At 42.2% G+C, this 26,650-nt stretch overlaps 1 protein-coding gene across 11 annotated transcripts in view; it reads right to left on the bottom strand.

Moving 5' to 3' along the window:
• zbtb7c (zinc finger and BTB domain containing 7C) overlaps positions 1-26,650 on the bottom strand; it is a 244,214-nt gene that overhangs the window by 61,784 nt on the left and 155,780 nt on the right. For 2 of the 11 annotated variants that reach the window (XM_087990838.1, XM_087990843.1), the window contains one exon: positions 8,869-8,944. The exons of the other annotated variants lie outside the window; for them this stretch is intronic. The gene's annotated coding sequence lies outside the window, so the exon portion shown is untranslated. The remainder of the gene's footprint in view (positions 1-8,868; positions 8,945-26,650) is intronic. 11 annotated transcript variants of the gene reach the window in all.

The following is a 26,650-nucleotide window of genomic DNA, read 5'->3' as shown; positions in this document are numbered from 1 at the left end:
TTGCCTCACAGCGCCAGAGACCCCGGTTCAATTCCCGCCTCAGGCGACTGACTGTGTGGAGTTTGCACGTTCTCCCCGTGTCTGCGTGGGTTTCCTCCGGGTGCTCCGGTTTCCTCCCACAGTCCAAAGATGTGCAGGTCAGGTGAATTGGCCATACTAAATTGCCCCTAGTGTTAGGTAAGGGGTAAATGTAGGGGTATGGGTGGGTTGTGCTTCGGCGGGGCGGTGTGGACTTGTTGGGCCGAAGGGCCTGTTTCCACACTGTAAGTAATCTAATCTAATCTAAAAAAACGTAGATTGTTGGAGTAAATCAAGGACCTCAGATCTGATCTGATGTTGCAATATTCCGCCAATATATTTTAACATTCTGGCTATTTATCTCACAGGTATGCATCATGAAAATGATGATAGAGAGATTTAAGAGTTTATCTCCAGAAACCACTAAAAATTAGTAAAGAAGTACAAAAGAATTATTAAAAAGGCATGTTCGTTTTTTTCATAAAACAAAGAACTTCAGATGTTGGTGATCTAAAACAAAAACAGAAATTGCTGGAGGCCAAGCTTTAAACTTAGTTTTTACCTCAAGGGAACTGCTACAATTATACAGGCAGTCCACAGATTACAAATGGGTTCTACTCTTCAGTATTGTCACAAGTCCATTTGTAAATACATCAGAACACAATACAGTACAATATAAAATAGCCTTTCACAAGTATAAGCAAACATTTGTATGTCAGATCTTTAAAATTAATATTAGAACACCCTGTATGGAACCTTGCAACTTTTTTTAATATAAGTTGGACATTTATAAGTCGGGGACACTGGTATAAAATTCTGGTAAGACAAACCTAGAATACAGTTCTCAGTGCTTCACCTCAGAAAAATTATACTAGTCTTGGAATGGGTGCAGCACAGATATGCAGGGCTATTAAAAGGACAGGTTGCAACTCTAAGACACAAAGCACTGGAGAGACTCAGTAGGTCTAGCACCATTGTAGAGAGAGAAAAACAGAGTTAATGTTTTGAAACCAGTGACCATTTGTCAGAACTGGATGAGGCTGGGAAAGGACCTTCTAATCTCTATTTGTCCACAGGATGCTAGGCCAGCATTTATTGCCCATCCGTAATTGTTAAGATTCTGTGAGTCTGAAGTCATATATAGATATGTAGGTAACAGATTTCTTTCATTAATGCATATTAACGAACAAGTTGAGTTTTTACAAGAAACAGCAGTACTTGTTAACCTTATATTCCAGATTTCTTTGTTTTATTGAATTCAAATTTCACTATCTGCCATGCTAGGATTTGAACCCTTGTCCCTAGAATTGTTAACCTGGGCTTCTGGATTACTAGTCCAGTGACATTGCCACTACACCACCACCTCCCCCACACCTGCAGTATTGATAAACTCAGTGTTGCAGTGTGCAAATACCTAACTCTTCCTAGTTCCTAGCTAATCAGTATAAGGAGCTGAAAATAAAATGATAATCTGGAGATATTTGGGGACATACTATCAGGTAAGATAAGAGTTGGCCAAAGATCAGAGGCTGGAAAGATGCTTTTCTTGGGAATTATAGCACCATGTGAGGGGGCCAACACCTACGGAGCAAACAAAGGTTTGAATCTGGTCAAGCCTTCGATGGCAAAATAGTACTAGGAGCATAGAAGCAGGAGTAAGCCGTGCAGCCTTCGAGCCAGTTCTGCCATTCAGTTAAATCATGACTGATCTGTGGTCCATATACCCTGGCACACCAAAATTTGATTAGATTCCCTACAGTATGGAAACAGGCCCTTCAGCCCAACCAGTCCACACAGACCCTCTGAGGAGTAACCCACCCAGACCCATTTCCCTCTGACTAATTCACCTAACACTATGGGCAATTTAGCATGGCCAATTCACCTGACCTGAACATCTTTGGACTGTGGGAGGAAAGCGGAGTACCCGGAGGAAACCCAAGCAGACACAGGGAGAATGTGCAAACTCCACATAGACAGTTGCCCGAGGCTGGAATCAAACCTGGGACCCTGGTGCTACAAGGCAGCAGTACTAACCACCGAACAACCGTGCCACCCCTAAAACATTAATTGTGCTTAATTAATGATCTAGAACATTAATTGTGGGTGGCAGCAGCAGTCATTATTACTGAGTATGACTGTCACCACGGAAATTCTGTGTCACTGCTCATGGGTTCTGTTGGTCCTTGTGTGGCTGATGAGCCCAATCCTAGAGTCACATCTTACCACACATCTGGCACGTGTGTCTAAAAGGTTGAATTGCTCCTTGGACGTGAAATCACTGGCATGCCTTTTTCTGTTTCCTTTACCATACTTCCTCTTACTGTAAAACATGAGATTTCTCCTCATTTATTTCTTCTGAATAAGGATCTCCCATGTATAGACATCTATATTGCATTTTTTGAGGGGAGCTTTCAGAGTGTCCTCATCTTGTTCACGTGTCTTCCTTAAACTGGGCAAAATGATTTGCTTTGGTAGTCATTGATAGATCACAAGGGTCCCTGAGGAACTTCACTACAAACCTTACTCAGCCCCAAAAAATATCCATTGACGACTACTCTGTTTTTTACTGCCCAGTTAAAAATCACACAACACCAGGTTATAGTTCAACTGGTTTATTTGGAGGTACAATCTAACTAATGAAGGAGCAATGCTCCGAAAGCATGTACTTCCAAATAAACCTGTTGGACTATAGCCTGGTATTGTGTGATTTTTAACTTTGTCCACCCAGTCCAACACCAGCACCTCCACATCATAGCTACTCTTATGACCAAGCCCATTTTGTATCCACATTGCTACTGTCCCTTTTATTCCATAAGCTATAATTATCCTAACAAGTTTGTTGTGTCTCTCTGTTTCAAATACCTTTACAAAAGCAATATACACCACATCAACAGCATTACCCTCATTGATCCTTTCTGTTAGTTCTTTAGTGAATGAGTTAAATACAATTTCCCCTTTAGAAATCCATGCTGACATTTCTTAATCAACTACCTTTTCCATGTGACAACTAATTCTACACCAAATGATCATTTTCAGAAATGAGAGGATGGTGGTGAGCTGCCTTCTTGAATTGATGCAGTTGTTGGGCTGCAAGGGATACCCGTAGTGGTGTTAGGAAGGCTGTTCAGGATTTTGACCCAGTGACAATGAAGGAACAGCAACAGACTTCCAAGTCAGAAAGGTGTGTGACTTACTGAGAAACTTGCAGGTGGTGGTGTTTTCATGCGTTTCTGCCCCATCCTTCTGGCTGGTAGAGAACATAGAACATTACAGCATAGTACAGGCCCTTTGGACCAGGATGTTGTGCCATAGTTGTGGGTTTGGAAAGTGCTAACGAAGGATTAATGAGAGGATGGTGAGTTATTGCTGTGCATCTTGCAGTTGGTACAGTAGTAAGGGGAGTGAATGTTTAAGTGGCAGTTGGTGTGCCACTTATGTAGACTGCTTTAGCCTGAAAGTATCAAGCTTTTTGGGTTTTGCTAGAACTGCATATGTCCAAGTATGAGAGGAATAGTCTGTCACACTCCTAATTAGTGTCTTAGAGATTGTGTTCAGATATTGGGGAGACATGAAGTGAGTTATTTGCTGCAGATTCTGACCTTTTCTTGTAGCCACAGTATTTATATGACTGATCCAGTTCAGAAAGGAACCAAAGGGACAACCTTTTCATGCAGAGGTTCTGGAATGAGCTGCCAGAGGAAGTGGGGGAGGCTGGTACGATCACAACATTTAAAAGATATCTGGATGGGTATATGAATAGGAAGGCTTAAGAGGGATATGGGCTAAGTGCTGGCAAATGAGACTAGATTAGTTTAGGATACATGGTCGGTTTGGATGGGTTGGACCGAAGGGTCTGTTTCCGTGCTGTATATTTCTATGACTCTATGAAGTACTGGTCAATGCAATCCCAGGATGTTTATAGTGATGTTAATGGTACTAGCAATGGTAACTGAAGGTTAAAAAGCAATGATTTAGATTCTCTTTTGTTTAAGATGCTCATTGCCAAATGTTACGTGTCACTTATCAGATCAAGTTTGTCCAGATCTTGCTACATATGGGACACAGACTGCTTCAGTATCAGAGGTGTTGCGAATAGTGCAGAATCGGACAATCATCCTGCTCCTTGACTTGCTGTGCTCTTCCAGCTTCACATCTATGGACTCTGATTTCCAACATCTGCAGTCGTTACTGACCCCTAGTCACTGACAACCAACACTGTGAAGTCTCTTCCAAGAATGCCCACATTGAAGAAATTTTCCTTCTCCCTACGAAGAGAACTCAGTGAGTCTCTCTCCCACTGCGACCCCCAGGTTACCTCCTCTGCCTGAAACTCTTCAACCACATTCTGAAATAACTATCTTACCTACCCTTCATCCAGTGCCCATACTTCGAAGGGTGTCAGCCCGAAACATTGACTGTCCTGCTCCTCAGATGCTGTTTGACCTGATGTGCTATTCCAGCTTCACATCTATTGATTCTGACTTCTGACCCTATGAGCTAGGGAAGATCATTGAGGAAACAGCTGAAGGTGGTTGGGCCTAGTACATTAATTTGAAGAACTCATGCACTGATGTTCTGGGGCCAAAGTAACTGACCTCCAACAACTGCATCCATCTTCCTTTAGCTAGATTAGATTACTTACAGTGTGGAAACAGGCCCTTTGGCCCAACAAGTCCACACCGCCCCGCTGAAGCGCAACCCACCCATACCCCTACATTTACCCCTTACCTCACACTACGGGCAATTTAGCATGGCCAATTCACCTGACCTGTACATCTTTGGACTGTGGGAGGAAATCGGAGCACCCGGAGGAAACCCACGCAGACACGGGGAGAATGTGCAAACTCCACACAGTCAGTTGCCTGAGGCAGGAAATGAACCCGGGTCTCTGGCGCTGTGAGGCTGCAGTGCTAACCACTGTGCCACCGTGCTGCCCCGAATATGACTCCAACCAGCAAAGAGTTAAAGGACAGTTCAGATGCACCGGTGGGAGACATAATAAATGCAATAGTCAATCTGTTCCGCACACCTGAAAAGATCATAACTGAGAATGAGCCACAATATACAAACAGAGCTTTTATATGTGTACCAAATAAGGCATAAACCATGTGAGAACCTTACGACATTTACCCGGATCAAATGGTACCACCAAACAAATGGTCCATACTGTTAAAGCACGATCATGAGGTGCAAGGAGACAAAAAAGAATTTTCATTTTACAATGCTGCACCTAAGACCTGCATATTTGGATACACTGTTACCATCAGCAGCAAAGATCATGTTTGTAAGGGAAGTTAGATTAACACTACCAAGCCATCACTGTCCAAATTCATTAAAAATTATTTCCTTCTCATCACCACCTATTGTCTTAACAGCATTGTTAGGTGTTAAAAATAGATTTGATTAGAATTTGATTTCAATTTGATATCCTTGCCATTGAATGGTGATTGTTGTTTTTAAAGCAAAAATATATTGGCTTTGAAAAAGGAGAAACTGGGGCTTGGGAAGGGGTGGGTTCAATGTCAAATTCAGGGTGACAGGTTGGCCTTCAAAGCTGAAGGGCGAATCAGATGGTAGATACATTGACATGGGAGTGAGAAGGTGTCCAGAATTGAGGAGCTTCTTACCAACTTAGAGTCATGGATGTACAGCACGGAAACTGACCCTTCAGTCCAACTTGTCCATGCTGACCAGATATCCTCAATTAATCTAGTCCCATTTTCCAACAATTGCCCCATATCCCTTAAAACGTTTGATTTCATGTACCCATCCAGATGTGTCTTCAATGTTGTAATTGTACCAGCCTCCACCACCTCCTCTGGCAGCTCATTCCATATACACACCACCCTCTGCATGAAAAAGTTGCCCGTTAGGTCTCTTTTAAATCTTTTCCATCCCACCTTAAATCTATGCTCTCTAGTTTTGTACTTCCCTACCATGGTGATAAGACCTTGGCTATTTATCCTATCCATGCCCCTTATGATTTTATAAACCTCTATAATGTCACCCCTCAGCCACCAATGCTCCAGAGAAAATAGTCTCAGCCTATTTAGCCTCTCCATGTAGCTCAAACCCTCCAACTCTGGCAACATCCTTTTGAATCTTTTCTAAATCCTTTCACAAAATCTTTCTTGTAGCAAGGAGAATTGAATGCAATATTCCAAAAGTGACCTAACCAACGTCCTTTACAGCCGCAACATTGCATCCCAACTCATATATTCAATGAACTGACCAATAAAGGCAAAAATACCAAACACTTTCTTTGCTACCCTGTCTACCTGTGACTCCACTTTCAAGGAACTATTAACCTGTATACTAAGGTCTCTTTCAAGGAACAGGAGAATCGACGTTTCGGGCATAAGCCCTTCTTCAGGATTCCTGAAGAAGGGCTTATGCCCGAAACATCGATTCTCCTGTTCCTTGGATGCTGCCTGACCTGCTGCGCTTTTCCAGCAACACATTTTCAGCTCTGATCTCCAGCATCTGCAGTCCTCACTTTCTCCTACTAAGGTCTCTTTGTTCAGCAAAACACCCCAGAACCTTACCATTAAGTGTACAAGTCCTGCCCTGATTTGCCTTTCCAAAATGCAGCAACTTAAAACAGTTTCCTTTGTAGCCAGGCATCACATGGGGAACAGGTTGATGTGTCCTCCAGTGGACAGCCTATGACTGTTGCCAAACAGAAGAAGGTAGGTAGAAGCCTGCCTGAAGCACTAGCCACATTTTCCTCCCTCTCTTCAATGAACTACTGCAAAATGGCTATCGCCAAGTTACCAAATCATGCCCCATTGTCTTTGGGGACCTGGAGGCCAAGAGAAATGTATCTGTTGCTCTTCTTTAACAGGCATGCATAGGCGTATAACAATCTTAACTGGCTGCTATGTGTGCAAATAGCCTCTACCCCTTATATTAGAATATAGACCTGAGGCTGAGATGAAACCACGAAACATGTAACTTCCTAGTCAGCAGCACAAAAATCCAGATCTATCTCCCAGTTTGAAAGTGATCTTAAAATCCTCACTGAAAAGTCCACTTTTGCAATTCAGAAAGTTAGAACTCAATAAACTATTTGTAATCCGCTCCTGTGCAACACACTATTTGTTCTACAATTATATCTTGCCCCCAGTAACATCAGACATGATTATTACCCACTTTTCCTGGGTAATAGTTTTCCATGAGGTGTGGCTTTATTTAGATAAAATTTAAAATTACTAAAGTATCATGTACAGTACTGCTAATGCAATCCACGGCAGATGAGATCAGACATAAAAGTATCAGTCTCTAATTTGGGACAAGGCGTGGTGGAAAAGGGCTCAATTTCAGACTTTGGTTTGTGTATAATATAAAGCAGGGCTTCCTGGAGGCATGATATCAGCAACAGGCCTAAACAAAAATGTGAAAAATGTCATCTGCTACACTATTGGCAATGCAGTCAGAGCTTTTGACATTTGGTTCCAGTTGTTTTAAATTCTTGTTTCAAGTGAACATTTCATACATCAGTTTGGGTCCATCCTGACACAGAATGGGTAAGAAAATTGGAATCTGAATCTGAAACTTCTAACCTTAATAAATTAGGCAGGAAAATGGGGCTGAGGTAATGCTCAAAATGGGAATTTAAGTTGCTTTATTATGGACAAGTCTTATCAGAATGAAAGAAAAGCTTGGAACTTAGGGAACAGGATCAATCATAGATCTTATGATCCCAAAGTAATGGAAGTTCAATGACTTATTTTGTGTATTACAATAAGTTATCTGCTTAACTTTCCTACCTTGTAACTTTCTTAGCTTGAAATAGTCAGAAAATTGCACAGCACAAGAGGACCATTTAGAGTGATCTAAATACGCTTGGTTTACTTTATCTTCTCAACAAATCTATGCAATTCATAAATAAATAGATCTCTATGAATCTATGCAATTCATAAATAAATAGATCTCTAAACATTTTTAAAGGCTTCTAAGTTTGCAATGGAGCAGTAGAGCACCAACACAATTACTGTGGATATTGGAAAACATTCACAGCTCAATTGAACTCTTGGTATTTCCAGAGTCACATGATTTTTTTTGTCATTCGTGGGCTAAGGGGTGCCGCTGGCTAGGCCAGCATTTATTGCCCAGTTAAGAGTCAACCACATGATTGTGCATCTGGAGTCATGTGTAGGCCAAATTCAGTAAGGGTGGAAGTTTCCTTCCCGAAAGGACATTAGTGACCCAGATGGATTTTTCCTACAATTGTCAATGGTTTCATGGTCATTAGATTCTTAATTTCAGATTTTTATTGAAATCAAATTCCACAAATTGCAGGGGCAGGATTTGAACCTGGGTCCTCGGAATATTTGCTGGGTCTCTGGATTAACAGTCCAGCGATAATACCATTGGCTCCTTAACTCAGTCTTAAATTGGCGCCCCTTTATTCTGAGACCACGCATATCTTCTATGATTTTAATGTATTTCTTCCTCATTAGGAGTAGTAGTGGCAATGATATGGGGCAGAAGTTGAGCAGTAAGGCTTAGACATTTACAAAAATAAATTTAAAGGGATGATGAAATATTCAGTGGAATTTGATGTTTTGTAGTTGTTGAGATGGAAGAAATATCATCTTTGGCAGGAATGGCAGGTCAGATGACTGGCCAGAATATAAAGAATGACAGAGATTGACTGCAAGGCTAGTCAGGATGAAGAAATGAGAGTATGAGAGGAAAATAGCTACAAATATAAAAACAGATAGCAAGAGAGTTTCTGCAAAAATTTAAAAATGAAAAAAGTAAAGCAAATGAGAGAGTATGTGTTAATAATAGATAATGAAAACGCAGATGAAATTAACAAATTGAATTAAGTTTATTCTCACGTACTTTACGAATAGGTGAAAAGTTTACAAGTTGCCACTTACGGCGCCATCTTAGATACAAAAGTACCTAGGTGCAGAATCTTGGTACAAAGCAAAAAAAAACACAAAGTTAAACATTAGTCCTTCTCTTTAAAAAGTAGAAAAACAAACAAACACAGTTAACACTTCAATACCACAGTCCATAAGTGCCTAGACATGCCAGGCTCACACTCCTCACAAGGGCTCCATCTCACCCACTCTGCATTCAGCCTCACCTTTGCCACCTTGCAGCCTGTTCCTGCCGCCACCATGGGAAGCCTGTTCCTGCTTCCGCCACTGGCAACTTCGGGCTGCATAGGCTTTAGAGGTGACAGAGTGGAATGAGGGCCTTTAGGACATTACTAGTTAGCAACAGGGCTCTGTGTGAGCGATGTTAATAAGCTAGCTCATTACATGGGAACTGTGCATAAAAACTGAGGTAGAAGGAGGTGTTCCCACTCAGTGGCTGTATTTGCAATTCTGTGTGCGTTTTTGTTCTGACTTCTCTTCATATATAAAAATGTTTCAGTAATACCTGTAAATCAGGAAATGCAAATAAGAGACGAACGTAAATAAAACTACAGTTATTAGGGCAGTGGTACAAAGCAAGCCAATAGAGGTCCAAGCTCACAAGCCTCTGGGCTTCATACTTGAGTCGTAAAAGAGGTAGCTAATTACATAGTAGATGCATTGGCATCAACTTTCCAAACTGCCTGGATTCTGTAAATGTTGCATCAGACTGAAAAGTAGCAAATATATTACCTCCATTAGGAGGGAAGGCAGGCAGAAAACAGAAAATTATACGTCAGTTAGCTTGACATCTGTCACAGAGAAGATGTTAGAATACATCTGTTAGGTTATAGCTATGCACTTCAAAACATGTAAGATAATCAGGAAAAGTCAGCATGATTTACTGAACAGAAAATCACATTTAACCAATTTATAAGATTTTTTGAATATATATGTATTGTAAGGTTGTAAGTTTGCTCGCTGAGCTGGAAGGTTTATTCTCAGACATTTCGTCATTATGCTAGATAATATCATCAGTGAGTCTCTACTGAAGCACTGGTGTATTGTCCTGCCTTCTATTTGTGTGTCTTGTTCTGTTGTGGTGGGTGATATCGCTTCCGGTTCTTTTTTTTGAGAGGTTGGTAAATGGGGTCCAAATTGATGCATTTGCAGATGGAGTTCTGGCTTGAATGCAAGGCCTCTAGGAATTCCTGTGGGTGTCTTTGTTTCGCCTGTCTCAGGATGAATGTATTATCCCAGTCAAACTGGTGTCACTCGTTGTCTGTGTGTAACAATACTAGTGATAGTTGGTCGTGTCTTTTGGTGGCTAGTTGGTGCTCAAATATCCTGGTGGTTAGTTTCCTGCCAGTCTGTCCGATGTAATGTTTGTTGCAGTGCTTGCAGGGTATTTTGTATATGACGTTCATTCTGCTTGTTGTTGGTACAGGGTCCTTTAGATTCATCAAGAGTTGTTTTAGTATGTTGGTAGGTTTGTTGACTACCATGGTGCCAAGGGGTCAGAGTAGTCTGGTCGTCATCTCCAAGAATACTGCTTCTGCCAAGAATACTGATATTGGTGATCTCATGGGCGTCCCATTGATTTGTTTCTAGGCCTTGTTGTTGAAGGTGAAGTGGGTTGTGAATTGGCAGAAGCAGTTATGCAGAGGTTGGAACAAGCATCCCTCCGCACAATCCAGCCCAACTTCTGTCATCACAAAACGGAACAAATTGGAAGAAACCCACAAACAACATCCTTACTGGTATAAAGTTCACCAAGGAGGAAGAGAACAACAACAGACTTCCCTTTCTGGATGTCACAGTAGAACGAAAAGCCAATGGAGGGCTGTAGACCAGGGTCTACAGGAAAGCAACACACACAGACCAGACACTCAACTATAGGAGCAATCATCCCAACACCCACAAACGGAGCTGCATCAGGACATTATTTAAACAAGCCATAACACACTGCAGCATCCAGGAACTATGAGATGCCAAAGAAAAACACCTATGCATCGTATTCAAGAACAATGGGTACCCATTAAGCACATTCCGCAGATTCTTACACAACAAATCTAGACAAGAAGACACAACATGCCCAAAGACTCTAACCACACCACCAAATATTAAAAACATCTCGGAGATGATGACCAGACTACTCCGACCCCTTGGCATCATGGTAGCCCACAAACCTACCAACACACTGAAACAGCACAATGAATCTAAAGGACCCTGTACCAACAAACAGCAGAATGAACGTCACATACAAAATACCCTGCAAGGCATGCAACAAACATTACATCGGACAAACTGGCAGGAAACTAGCCACCAGGATACCAGAGCACCAACTAGCCATCAAAAGACACGACCGATTATCACTAGTATCCTTACACACAGACAACGAGGGACACCAGTTCAACTGGGACAATACATCCATCCTGGGACAGGCGAACAAACAATGGAGGCTCACTGATAATGATACCTAGCATGGTGACAAATTATCTGAGAACAAACCTTCCAGCTCAGCGAGCAAACCTACAACCGGGACCACAACCTGAGCTAGAAATCTTCACAAAAATCGCAAATATATATTGTAAATAAAGGAGAACCTATGGATTTCCAGAAGACATTTGACAAGACGCTATGTTAAAGGTTAATGTCAAAAATAGGAGTTCATGGTGTCGGCATAGGATTTAACATATCAGCATTAATAGAAGATTGGCCGACTGGCAGAAAATGGAGAGAATGCAAAAATCAATCATTTTCGGATTGACAAGTTGTTATGAGTGCAGTCCTGCGGGACCTTTCAAGTAAAGTCCACACAGGGCTCTCAATATTTTAGAATTTACATCAATAACCTAAATAGGGAGGCAAAGACATGATAGCTAAATTTCCAGGCAACACAAAGATCAGTAAGAAAGTATATTGTGAGGTGGGCTTAAAGGCTGAATATTATTTTTTTGCTCAACTGTCAGTTGAGTTTCATGGCAGGTTTCTCCCATGATGTCATGCCACATCACATCAAACATGCCACATTAATCACCTACCTCAACTCTATGTTGTCACTCTCATTCAAATCTAGCCTCATTGCAAAACTACTTGCACTATCCAAACCAACTCACCACTGCCAGGATCTCTCAGAATGGACTGGAATCCCTGGTGCTGGCACCATATTTAAAAGCCCATTGTGCATCCAGACAAGCACTATCAGACCAGAACTGCTCTGCGCAGTCCCTGACATTTGCTCCGGACAAGGAATGGATGAAAAATTCGCGACCCTGAAGGTCCTGCTGGATGGGGTGGTGCAGAGGTGGGACTTCCTCTTTCCCCATGACTTGCAGTGAGGCCATCGTACTGGATCATGCCAGCCTGGTCCAAGGTTTGCACACTTCAGTGCAGTATCAGCCATCGAGAGGCATGCACAGCAATGTAGGAAGAATGTCAATGACCTCCTCCACTCTGCTAGCATGTGCTGCTACCTTCTCTCTGATCCCTCACACTCACTTATCTCTGCTGCTGTACTCACCTCACCAAGACTAGTGCTCTACCACTATAATAATACCTTCAGCATCTTAGCTCACTCATTGTCATCCACCTCACCCCCTGACAGCAATGATTCTGCATGCCTCAGTTCTGCCTACTCTCACCCAATCATCTCCTGCACCAATAATGAGAGTTAGATTACCCACCTTCATCTCCTTTAATACTTGCTTCTCTCTCATTCTGGGAGAGAAACAGCTCACAAAAGACTGGTAAGAGTCAATACAGGGATAGACTGCCTGACATTTGAGGAGAGGATCCTGATTCTGAATGCCTCAAGTGGTAGTCAGACCACGTCAGACTAGAATTGGAGCTCCTATTGACTTAATGAGCTGGAATCCCGAGAGGGTTATGGCCCTCAGGTTGGCTGAGGACAAAAGGTAAAAACAATGACTGCAGATGCTGGAAACCAGATTCTGGATTAGTGGTGCTGGAAGAGCACAGCAATTCAGGCAGCATCCGAGGACAGGCTCTCTGCCTTTATTCCTGATGAAGGGCTTTTGGCTGAGGACAGCTGAGAACAGTGCTGGGTCCACTAATTTCCGTCATTTATATAAATTATTTGGATGTGGAGGTATACCTGAAGTTAGTACGTTTGAAGATGACACTAAAATTGGAGGTGTAGAGTACAGTAAAGAAGATTACCTCAGAGTACAATGGAATCTCGATCAGATGGGCTAATGGGCCAAGGAGTGGCAGATGGAATTTAATTTTGATAAATGTGAAGTGCTGCGTTTTGGAAAGGAAAATCAGGGCTGGATTTGTACCTTTAATGGTGAGGTCCTGGGGAGTGTTGCTGAACAAAGAGACCTTGGAGTGGAGATTCATAGCTCCTTGAAAGTAGAGTCTCAGGTAGATAGGAGAGTGAAGAAGGCGTCTGGTACACTTGCCTTTATTGATCAGTACATTGAGTCTAGGAGTTGGGAGGTCATGTTGCGGCGATACAAGAGATTGGTTAGGCCACTTTTGGAACACTGCGTTCAATTCTGGTCTCCTCCTATGGGAAGGATGTTGTGAAACTTGAAAGGGTTCAGAAAAGATTTACAAGGATGTTGCCTTGGTTTGGCAGTGTGTGCTCTAGGGAGAGGTTGAATAGGCTGGGGCTATTTTGTCTGGAGTGTCGGAGGCTGAGGAGTGACATTATAGAGGTTTACAAAATCATGAAAGGCGTGGATAGGGGAAATAGACAAGGTATTTTCCCTGGGGTGGGGAGTCCAGAATTAGAGAGCATAGGTTTAGGATGAGAGGAGAAAGATTTTTAAGAGACCTAAGGGGCAACTGTTTCACGCAGAGTGTAGTGCATGTATGGAATGAGCTGCCAGAGGAAATGGTGGAGACTGGTACAATTACAACTTTTAAAAGGCATCTGGATGGGTATATAAATAGAAAAGGTTTAGAGGAATATGGGCCAAGCGCTGGCAAATGCGACAAGATTAATTTAGGATATCTGGTCAGTGTGGGCGGGTTGGACTGAAGGATATGTTTCTATGCTGTACATCTCTATGACTCTTTATATTCAGCTCATGGACTGGACGAGGCTGTTCAGGTGCTCTGTGATCTAACCTTGCTAATCAGTCTACCATGAGGAACCTTGTCGAATTACTGAAGTCAGTATAGATCACGTCCACCGATCTACCCAACAATCACTTCCCTAGATTCCCACAGAGTTTGAGGGTACATCTGAGGGATTTATCCACCTTTATGTATTTTAAGACATCCAGCACCTCCTCTTCTGCAATATCATCATTTTTCAATATATCACCATCTATTTTCCCTTCATTCAGTATCTTCCATGACCTTCTCCACAGTAAACACTGATGCAAAATACTTGTTTGGTATCTCCCTCATCTCCTGCGCTCCACACTATGGCCCTCAAGGATCAGCAAGGCAGCCTATTCTCTCCCTAGTTTCTCCAGTCATAGAGTCATAGAGATATACAGGATGGAAACAGACCCTTCGGTCCATGCCGACCACATATCCCAACCCAACCTAGTCCCACCTGCCATCACCCGGCCCATATCCCTCCAAACACTTCCTATTCATATACCCATCCAAATGCCTTGTAAATGTTGCAATTGTACCAGCCTCCACCACATCCTCTAGCAGCTCATTCCATACACATACCACCCTCTGTGTGAAAATGTTGCCCCTTAGGTCTCTTTTATACCTTTCCCCTCTCACCCTAAATCAATGCCCTCTAGTTCTGGTCTCCCCAACCCCAGGGAAAAGACTTTGCCTATTTATCCTATCCATGTCCCTCATAATTTTCTAAACCTCCATAAGGTCACCCCTCAGCCTCCGACGCTCCAGGGAAAACAGCCCCAGCCTGTTCAGCCTCTCCCGATAGCTCAAATCCTCAAACCCTGGCAATATCCTTGTAAATCTTTTCTGAATTCTTTCAGGTTTCACAACATCTTTCTGATAGGAAGGAGACCAGAATTGCACGGAATATTCCAACAGTGGCCGAACCAATGTCCTGTACAGCCACAACATGACCTCCCAACTCAATACTCTGACCAATAAAGGAAAGCATACCAAACGCCTTCTTCACTATCCTATCTACCTGTAACTCCACTTTCAGAGACCTGACTCCAAGGTCTCTTTGTTCAGCAATACTCCCTAGGACCTTACCATTAAGTATATAAGTCCTGCTAAGATTTGCTTTCCCAAAATGCAACACCTCACATTTATTTGAATTATACTCCATCTGCACCTTCTCAGCCCACTGGCCCATCTGGTCCAGATCTTGTTGTAATCTGAGGTAACCCTCTTCGTTGTCCACTACACCTCCAATTTTGGTGTCATCTGCAAACTTACTAACTGTACTTCTTATGCTTGCATCCAAATCATTTATGTAAACGACAAAAAGTAGAAGACCCAGCACCGATCCTTGTGGCACTCCACTGGTCACAGGCCTCCAGTCTAAAAAACAACCCTCCACCACCACCCTCTGTCTTCTACCTTTGAGCCAGTTCTGTATCCAAATGGCTAGTTCTCCCTGTATTCCATGAGATCTAACCTTGCTAAGCAGTCTTCCATGGGGAACCTTGTCGAAAGCCTTACTGAAGTCCATATAGATCACATCTACTGCTCTGCCCTCATCAATCCTCTTTGTTACTTCTTCAAAAAGCTCAATCAAGTTTGTGAGACATGATTTCCCACGCACAAAGCCATGTTGACTATCCCTAATCAGTCCTTGCCTTTCCAAATACATGTACATCCTGTCCCTTAGGATTACCTCCAACAACTTGCCTACCACCAAAGTCAGGCTCACCAGTCTATAGTTCCCTGCCTTGTCTTTACTGCCCTTCTTAAACAGTGGCACTACATTTGCCAACCTCCAGTCTTCCAGTACCTCACCTGTGACTATTGATGATACAAATATCTCAGCAAGAAGCCCAGCAATCACTTCTCTAGCTTCCCACAGAGTTCTCGATTACACCTGATCAGGTCCTGGGGATTTATCCATCTTTAACCGTTTCAAGACATCCAGCACTTCCTCCTCTGTAATCCGGACATTTTGCAAGATGTCACCATCTATTTCCCTACAGTCTATATCTTCCATATCCTTTTCCACAGTAAATACTGATGCAAAATATTCATTTAGTATCTCCCCCATTTTCTGTGGCTCCACACAAAGGCCGCCTCGCTGATCTTTGAGGGGTCCTATTCTCTCCCTAGTTATCCTTTTGTTCTTAATATATTTGTAAAAACCCTTTGGATTCTCCTTAATTGTATTTGCCAACACTATCTCATGTCCCCTTTTTGCCCTCCTGATTTCCCTCTTAAGTATACTCCTACTTCCTTTATACTCTTCTAAGGATTCACTCGATCTATCCTGCCTATACCTGACATATGCTTCCTTCTTTTTCTTAACCAAACCCTCAATTTCTTTAGTCATCCAGCTTTCCCTATACCTACCAGCCTTCCCTTTCACCCTGACAGGAATATACTTTCTCTGGATTTTTGTTATCTCATTTCTGAAGGCTTCCCATTTTCCAACTGTCCCTTTACTTGCAAACAACTGCCCCCAATCAGCTTTCGAAAGTTCTTGCCTTATACCATCAAAATTGACCTTTTCCAATTTAGAACTTCAACTTTTAGATCTGGTCTATCCTTTTCCATTACAATTGTAAAATGAATAGAATTATGGTCGCTGGCCCCAAAGTACTCCCCCACTGACACCTGTCACCTGCCCTGCCTTATTTCCTAAGAGTAGGTCAAGTTTTGCACCTTCTCTAGTAGGTACATCCACATACTGAATCAGAAAATTGTCAATTATACGCACTTAAGAAATTCCTCTCCCTCTAAACCTTTAACACTATGGCAGTCCCAGTCGATGTTTGAAAGTTAAAATCCCCTACCATAACTACCCTATAATTCTTACAGATAGCTGAGATCTCCTTACAAGTTTGTTTCTCAAATTCTCAATAAATGCAGTTTAATTTATTCATCCTACCTTGTCCCTGCCTGCCCTGACTGTTTGATTCACTTCTGTTCTCAATTGTACCAGTCTCAGATTGATCTCTTTCCTCACTATCTCCCTGGGTCCCACCCCCCCCTCCCCCCCCATCCCCCCCACCTTACTAGTTTAAATCCTCCCGAGCAGTTCTAGCAAATTTCCCTGCCTGTATATTAGTCCCCTTCCAATTTAGGTGCAACCCGTCCTTCTTGTACTGGTCACTTCTACCCCAAAAGAGATTCCAATGATCCAAAAATGTGAATCCTTCTCCCATACACCAGCTCCTTAGCCATGCATTCATCTGCTCTAACCTCCTATTCCTGCCCTCACTAGCACGTAGGACTGGGAGTAATCCAGGTATTACTACCCTTGAGGACCTCCTTCTTAAATTTCTGCCTAACTCTCTGTAATCTCCCTTCAGAATCTCAACCTTTTCCCTTCCTATATCATTGGTTCCAATGTGGACAATGACCTCTTGCTGGCCCCTCTGATGTCTCAGAGAAGGTGAGAACATTCTGCACCCTCTCTGAGACATCCTTGATCCTGGCACCAGGGAAACAACACACTATTCTGCTTTTTCTCTGCTGGCCACAGTAACGTCTGTCTGTACCTCGGACTACAGAATCCCCTAACACAATTGATCTCTTGGAAGCTGAAGTACCCCTCATTGCATTACAGCCAGTCTCAATACCAGAAACTTGGCTGTCCGTGCTACGTCCCCCTGAGAATCCATCACCCCCTACATTTTCCAAAACAGCATACCTGTTTGAAATGGGTATATCCACAAAAGACTCCTGCCCTCGGTGCCTACCTCTCTTACCCTTCCTGGAGTTAACCCATCTATGTGACTGTATCTGAGACTTTCCCCCCTTCCGAAACTGCCATCCATCACATACTGTTGCTGTTGCAAATTCTTCATTGCTTCTAACTGTCTCTCCAACCGATCCACTCGATCCGATAAGATTCGCATCCAACAGCGTTTATGGCAGATATAATCCACAGTAACCCTTAAACTCTCTTTGAACTCCCACATCTGACAAGAAGTACATATCACTGCAATGGCCATTTTTGCTCCTTCACAATCTGCAGACACAGAAAATAACACCGTCTTATTCCTCTACAAAACACTGCACCAGGTTAAATTAAGAGCTATGGCTTATATTTTAAGTTTAATCATGAGGTTTATCTCCAAAAACATATAGTCAAGAAAGAACCCACCGTACTCACTTATACAGCCTTTCTCTTGGACAGACTTAAAACAACAATTAACTTATCTGTTTCTGTGTTGTGAACTTCGCCCAAACCGGTTCCTCCAAGATTAGTTGTGAAATTCACTGTTTCTTAATTTTCCCAGATGCACTCTGATGTCCAGCGACACATGAATTCAAATACAGCAAAGGCAGTAACTATGCAGGTTCTCTCTCCCTCTCTCCTGCACTGTCCTCACCATGTGCTTCCTTTGTCTGCTCTTCTCCCTTTTAAAACTGCTGTTGTTTTGATTTTTTTTTTCCAAAGTTCCAAAACAATGCAACAGAATATAAAACAGTTGCTCCTGGAATTCAAAGAAATCACCTCTAGCACCTAAAATACCTCAAAAAAAGGAGCAGCTCTTACAGCCAGAAATTCTTCCCATCCTCCATCATGGATTACCCAGAATCCTTAGCAAATCTCCCTGCCAGTATATTAGTCCCCTTCCAATTCAGGTGCAATCCATCCTTCTTATACAGGTCACATCTACCCCAGAAGAGATTCCAATGACCCAAAAATGTGAACCTCTCCCCCTAGCACCAGCTCCTCAGCCACACATTCATCTGCTCTATTCTCTTATTTGTACCCTCACTAGCTCATAGCACCAGGCATAATCCAGATATGACTACCCTCGAGGATCTCGTCTTTAAATTCCTGCCTAACTTCCTATATTCTCCCTTCAAAATATCACCCTTTTCCCTTCCTATATCGTTAGTTCCAATGTGTACAACGACCTCCTATCTGGTCCCTCTCCCCTTTGAGAATAAGCTGCACTCTCTCCACGATATTCTTGATTCTGGCATCAGGGAGGCAACACACCATCCTGATTTCTTGCTGTCAGCACAGAAATGTCTCTCAGTGCCAGAAACGTGGCTGTTCATGCTACATTGAGAGTCCATCACCACCATCTCACCCCCCCCCACTCAAAACAATGTAATTATTTGAGATGCGTTTAGCCACAGGACACTCCCTCTCCTATCTTTCATGGAGATAACCCATCTATCTGACTGTATCTGAGGTTTTTCTCCCTTCGTATAACTGCTATCCATCACACCCCCTATCTCCTGTGAATTCCTCATTGCCTCTTGTCCTTGATTGCAAACAATCTTTGCTGCAGCATTTTAATCTTAGTTGCCATTGCGCCCCAAGGTGTAGCGCTGAAGTACAAAAGTGTGCTATGAGGGTTCTTAGAGGCTCACATATGTCAAATGTTAATTTCTGTTGTCATGGATTGCATGGTATCATATTGCTGGTACCCATGCAATATGGATTGGTGACTAGTGTCCATGTTGAAGGTCCTTTGGACAAAGCAGTGACCTGCCTTCCACATTGAGAGTTCTCAGCATATTTTGTTGAGTGTTTCCAGCACTTTGTTTTTATTTCAGATTTTCAATGTTTCCAGTACTTGGCTATCGTACACACACTATAATCTGTAATTGTTTATGGCGTGGAATTTATTTAGATTAGATTACTTACAGTGTGTAAACAGGCCCTTCGGCCCAACAAGTCCACACCGACCCTCCAAAGAGCAACCCACCCAGATCCACTCCACCACACTTACCCCTTCACCTAACACTACGGGCAATTTAGCATGGCCAATTCACCTAACCTGCACATTTTTGGACTGTGGGAGGAAACCGGAGCACCCAGAGGAAACCCACGCAGACACGGGGAGAATGTGCAATTGCCTGAGGCGGGAATTGAACCCAGGTCCCTGGCACTGTGAGGCAGCAGTGCTAACCACTGTGCCACCATGCCGCCCATACGGTTCATGAATCTTTGTATATATACTGAAACACAAATTAAACACATTTGGATGGTTGTATATTATTTAAATATAATCTAAGCATCAAAAAGCTTGAGCAGGAGCAGTTGGTTGAGATGTTTGTTGCATCTAAAATGCACTTGTCACTTTGCGTGCCAGAAGTATTGGAGCTGTAGCACCTAAGGAGGTGAAAAAGACTCTGAAGCAACATTACTAGGTGGTTTTGACACCAAGATGAAAACACTTGGAAAAAATTTAACACATTTATTGGTTAAAAAAACTTAAATACATTGGCTTTAGCAGGCAGTTCAATGTTTAATTGAAAAAAGTTCGGAAATTCAGACTTCTGCAATTTTTAATAGTCTGAAATAAAATCATTAGATGGGAGAAATGTGTATCTTTTGAATTCCTTAATTGTGTTCAAAGTGTCAACTTTCTTGGTGGCTATAATTATATTAATACCAATTGCTTGGAGGAAAGGAAGAAAAAAATCTATTTGGTTTCCTGTGTCTCATTGTTATCTGATAAAGTCCCTGCTGGAAACTAAATAAAGGGCTTGGTAATTTCTGAACAGTCCTTGGCAAAAGCCAGAAAAATCTCTCCCCAAGGGCAGTATCAGCCTTTAATTTGCACAATGGTAAAAGTCTTTGCTAGAACTCAATGCCTGGATTCACACATAAAGACTGGGCACTTGGTGAACTACAAAAGGATTACTCAAGCAACTTCCAGTCCCTCATCTGTTTTAGAGATCTTGGTTTAGGGAGAAATACTGTCCATGGCAAAGGGAAGAAATCCCCTGTTCTTTGAATTAGTAGTAAAGCTCCTTTATTTCCAACAAAGTGGTCAGGCAGAACCTCAACCTAATGTCTCATTTGAAATACAATACCTCCAACAGTGTAACACTTCAATGCCACACTGGAATATCAACCTGGATTTTAAGTCTCTATAGACAGTATTGAACAAATGATCTTCTGAAGAAACAGTCATACTGTTAAAGCTTTTCACAGTGTACTAGTAAGGGCAGAATCACAAAAATATCTAATCTCAAAGGGAATAAGAATTTTTCAAGGCACCAAAAAATAATTTGGCCAAAGTTAAATTTAATATTTTGTTTGCCTTGAATCATACAGTCTCTTTATAATTTTTAAATTGCCAGATAAGCACTGTATCACATATTTGTGCCATCACTAAAGCCACCTATTTCTACCTCCAAAATACCCTGTGTCTCTGTCACTGCCTCAGCTCTTCATCATTGGAACTCTATACTTTTCTTATCTTTGCACTTGAGAGTTCTTTTCATTTTATTAGATTTTATTTTATTAGATTAGACTCCCTCCAGTGTGGAAACAGGCCCTTCGGCCCCACAAGTCCACACCGACCCTCTGAAGAGCAACCCACCCAGACCCGTTCCTTTACATTCACCCCTGACTAATGCATCTAACACTACGGGCAATTTAGCATGGCCAATTCACCTAACCTTCACATCTTTGGACTGTGGGAGGAAACTGGAGCACCCGTAGGAAACCCACGCAGACACAGGGAGAATGTGCAAACTCCACACAGACAGTTGCCTGAGGCGGGAATTGAACCCGAGTCCCTGGCGCTGTCAGACAGCAGTGCTAACCACTGAGCCACTGTGCTGTCTCGTCTCACACTGTTGACCTGAATTCTATCTTCCAAATATCTGAGCTGCTCTAAAGATAATCTGTCCACATCCTTGCTCATTAACTCCTATGTACCAATCACCATGTATTCACAGACCTGCATTGTGACGGCCTCCACCCCTCCTCCAACTTCCAAGGATGTTGCCTGGTGCCAGAAGTCTTCCCTGACTTTAATCACTGACTTTTGTCTCCTTATACGTTTTTTCTTACAGTTTTGAATTCTCCTGCCTTAGTTCACCATGGTCGGTTTATCCATCTCTTAGAATCTTTCCTCCTGAGTGGGTAATTTTGTTGAGAGTCATGAATTGTCTCCTTAAATGTCGCCACTGCTTGCTGTCATTCCTGCTTATCAATGCACCCAGTTCACTTTAGCTAACTCTACCCTATTTCATTGTAATTCCCTTTATTTAAATGAAACATAGTTCTTTCCAACTCAAATTTCTCACACTCTAAGTTCTATCCTGTTATGATCACTACATCTTTTCCTCTGAGGTAATTTATTAAACTTGCCTCATTACCCATTACTGTATCTAAGACTGCCTATTTGCTGGTTGGCTCCATGACATAGTAATCCCTCATGAATTATACCTCTGAACCGCATTAAATGCATTTACATTCTTTCTTAATTAAGGTTTTCTTGGTGAGCCCAGCCTGGACTATTATATACAGTTGGGTCTCCATAAGACCATAAGATACAGAAGTAGAATTAGACCATTCGGTCCATCAAGTCTGCTCCACTATTCGATCATGGCTGACAGGTTTCTCAAGCCCATTTTTCAACCTTCTCCCCATACCTTCTCCCTTTGACCTCCTTACCAATCAATAATCTATCTATTTCTGGAAGAAATACACTTGCCATCTGCAGCAATGAGTTCCACAGAGTCACCACCCTCTGGCTGAAGATATTCCTCCTCATTCAGTTCTGAAGGGTCATCCCTTCCACTCTGAGGCTGTGTTCTCAGGTCCTCGTCTCTCCTACCTGGTCTTCTCCATGTCCATTCTCAGTATTCTATAAGTTTCAATAAGTTAACACCCATCCTTCTAAACTCCAAGTACACAGCCAGAATTCTCATCCGTACATTTGACAAGCCCTACATCTCTGGGATCATTCTTGTAAACCTCCTCTGGAGCCCCCTCCAATGCCAGTACATCCTTTCTTACATACAGGGCCCAAAACTGCTCACAAGATTCCAAATATGTTCTGGCCAGAGCCTTATACAGCCTCAGTAGTTCATCTCTGCTCTTGAAATATAGCCCTTTTAAAATGAATGCTAACATTGCATTTGCACTCCTTACTGTCTGCTGAACCTGCATGTTAACCTTAAGACAATCGTGAATCGGGACTCCCAAGTCCATTTGTGCTTAAGATTTCCCCATGTAGAAAATAATCTTGATCTCTATTTTTCCTACAAAATATATAACCTCACATTTTCTCTCATTGTATTCCATCTGCCATTTCTTTGCCCACTCTCACAGCCTGTTTAAGTGCTTCTGCAGCCTCCCATTTCCTCACCACGATCTGTCCCTCCACCTCTTTTGGGTCATTTGCAAATCTAACAACAATGACCTCATTTCCTTCATTCAGATTGTTATAGAGTCAGAGTTATACAGCATGGAAACAGACTCTTCAGTCCGACTCATCAATCCCAACCAAATATTCCAAACTAAACTATTCCCATTTGCCTGTGTTTGGCCATTTTCTTTTTGTGGCCATCTGCCCTGCCAGATTCTGATATACCTCCACTCCTGGTATCATAGACATTCCAATTTTAATTGCTCCACCTTTGGCAGGTGTGCTTTCAACTGCTGTAGCCGTAATTTCTGGAATTCACTCCATAAATCTCAATGCCTTTCTATCTCACTATCTACCTTTAAGGCGTATCATGAAACTTACCTAGTTATCCAAGTTTTGATCATTTGCCTTCATATCTCCTTTGTGCTTCAGTGTCAATTTGGTCTAAAAATGCTGCTGTTCAGTGTCCTGATACTTTACTACATAAAGGGTCAACATAAATGCTAACTGTGAAGACATGCAAACATTTTTATCATGAAAATTGAATTTTAGAACATTAGTTTGAAACCCAACATCGTTACAGATATTGCTGTTTCTATATTTTTCTTTTCAAAACTGCAATCTTAATATGACCATTGCCATATTCTTGCTGGTACTTAAAAGCTGTAGCGTTTGACATGCCAGCTGAGAGATCTCAGGACTGTATTTCAGACAGCAGCTAGCAGTAATGCTGTACTTGCAAATTTGGCTATGAAAAGGTCTTAAGTGTGATTTTATCCAAAACTACCAGTAAACTTTCAGATTTTGAGTAATGCTTTCCTGTAATAACTCATTAGCTGAAGCTAATGAAACCAAATTGGAAGATTTAAAGCAGCAGATATAAAAATGTTTCGTCATTTAGGAGCTCCATTTGCTGAACCAAATTGAATCATTATATTTTTCCAATGCATGGATATTAAAGGATACTATTACAATTCCCAGGGATACTGATAAACTTTAAAGATACTTGAGGTTCCAGTGACCGACTAGATAGATCACATGACAAGATTTCAAGTTTTCAGACTTTAAATGCATCAAATATAAGAACATCAACGTAAACATTATTTCAGACTCATACTCCATACAACTAGAAAGAGTTCCCAGTTGTAACTTTGAATAACACTGAAAATTCACCATTATATTTTGTTTTGCTTCTTAACTGGACACTTCTTTCTCCAAAAACCAGTTCAACCTATCCTCAGCTCCTTGTTTCCTTTACCCTTTTCCAGATGGATAACTTCTGATCCCAAATTGACTTTCATGTCATGGATTCTACTCAAAACTGGGTGAGTTGTCTAGCCTTTGGTCACTTGAGTCCAATTGCAAGTTCCCACCTGAATTGTGCAGATGCCTAGAAGGCCATAATAATGTCCTTATTCCTATGTAATTGCCCTTTAAGTTTAGCACAGTTGATTCTGAGTCAATTTTATCACTGTCAAACCGAATGCTAAATTCTATCACATTACGGTCACTGTTTCTAGGGTATTGTTTTACTCTGAGATCATTTATAAAACCTGCCTCATTACAGATTACTAGATCCAAAGTAGCCTGATCCTTGGTTGGATCCACAGCATGTTGTTTTTGAGAACTGTCCCAAACATACATTATTTCTCAAGGCCACCACTGCCAAGTTGACTTTCCCAATCAACATGAATATTAAAATGATCAATGTTCTGCCCTTTTTACGTGATGTCATTATCCTCTGATTTATTCTTTCCCTCACAGCATAGTTATGCTGCAGGATGGTAGAGTACTCCCATCTTCTTTGCCTTGTTATTACTTGCCTCCATCCATATGGATTTAACATCTTTTTTTAATATACTCACAGGACATTGCCTTTGACAGGGTGGTGCTGAGCTGAATTCTTCAAGCCCTGCAGTTCATGTGCTGTAAATAAACCCACAAATCTGTGAGGGAAGGATTTCAGGATTTTGACCTAATGATAAAGCAATATATTTCCAAGTCAGGATTGAGAGTAGCTTGGAAGAGAATTGCTGATGGTGCTCCCATGTATCTGCTGTCTAAGGCACCTAGGTGAATTTTTGCAGTGTATCTTGTAGATAATACTCACTGCTGCTAATGAGGGTCAGTGGTGGAGTGACTGAATAGAACATAGAACATAGAAAAATACAGCACAGTACAGGCCCTTTGGCCCTCGATGTTGCGCCGATCCAAGCCCACCTAACCTACATTAGGCCACTATCCTCCATATGCCTATCCAATGCCCGTTTAAATGCCCATAAAGAGGGAGAGTCCACCACTGCTACTGGCAGGGCATTCCATGAACTCACGACTCGCTGAGTAAAGAATCTACCCCTAACATCTGTCCTATACCTACCACCCCTTAATTTAAAGCTATGCCCCCTCGTAATAGCTGACTCCATACGTGGAAAAAGGTTCTCATGGTCAACCCTATCTAAACCCCTAATCATCTTGTACACCTCTATCAAGTCACCCCTAAACCTTCTTTTCTCCAATGAAAACAGCCCCAAGTGCCTCAGCCTTTCCTCATACGATCTTCCTACCATACCAGGCAACATCCTGGTAAACCTCCTCTGCACCCGTTCCAGTGCCTCCACATCCTTCCTATAGTATGGCGACCAAAACTGCACACAATACTCCAGATGCGGCCGCACCAGAGTCTTATACAACTGCAACATGACCTCAGGACTCCGGAACTCAATTCCTCCACCAATAAAAGCCAGTATGCCATATGCCTTCTTCACCGCACTATTTACCTGGGTGGCAACTTTCAGAGATCTGTGTACATGGACACCAAGATCCCTCTGCTCATCCACACTACCAAGTATCCGACCATTAGCCCAGTACCCCATCTTTTTGTTACTCTTACCAAAGTGAATCACCTCACACTTACCTACATTGAACTCCATTTGCCACCTTTCTGCCCAGCTCTGCAACTTATCTATATCCCGCTGTAACCTGATACATCCTTCCTCACTGTCAACAACTCCACGACTTTCGTATCATCCGCAAACTTGCTCACCCAACCTTCTAGCCCCTCCTCCAGGTCATTTATAAAAATGACAAACAGCAATGGTCCCAAAACAGATCCTTGTGGAACACCGCTAGTAACTGCACTCCAAGATGAACCTTTACCATCAACTACGACCCTCTGTCTTCTTCCAGCCAGCCAATTCCTAATCCAAACCTCCAACTCACCCTCAATGCCATACCTCTGTATTTTTTGCAGTAGCCTACCATGGGGAACCTTATCAAATGCCCTACTAAAATCCATATACACCACATCTACCGCTTTACCCTCGTCCACCTCCTTAGTCACCTTTTCAAAGAATTCAATAAGGTTTGTGAGGCATGACCTGCCCTTCACAAAACCATGCTGACTATCCTTGATCACATTATTCCTATCCAGATATTCATAAATCCTATCCCTTACAATTCTCTTTAAGACTTTGCCCACAACAGAAGCGAGACTCACCGGCCTATAGTTACTAGGGCTATCCCTACTCCCCTTCTTGAACAAGGGAACCACATTTGCTAGCCTCCAGTTTT

The sequence above is a fragment of the Chiloscyllium plagiosum genome, unplaced genomic scaffold, assembly GCF_037043375.1.
Source record: "Chiloscyllium plagiosum isolate Xiang-an unplaced genomic scaffold, Cpla_swu_hap1 HiC_scaffold_1, whole genome shotgun sequence".
Lineage (NCBI taxonomy): Eukaryota > Metazoa > Chordata > Chondrichthyes > Orectolobiformes > Hemiscylliidae > Chiloscyllium > Chiloscyllium plagiosum.
The sequence above is the reverse complement of the archived record's forward strand: the minus strand, read 5'-3'. Positions and strand labels throughout refer to the sequence as shown.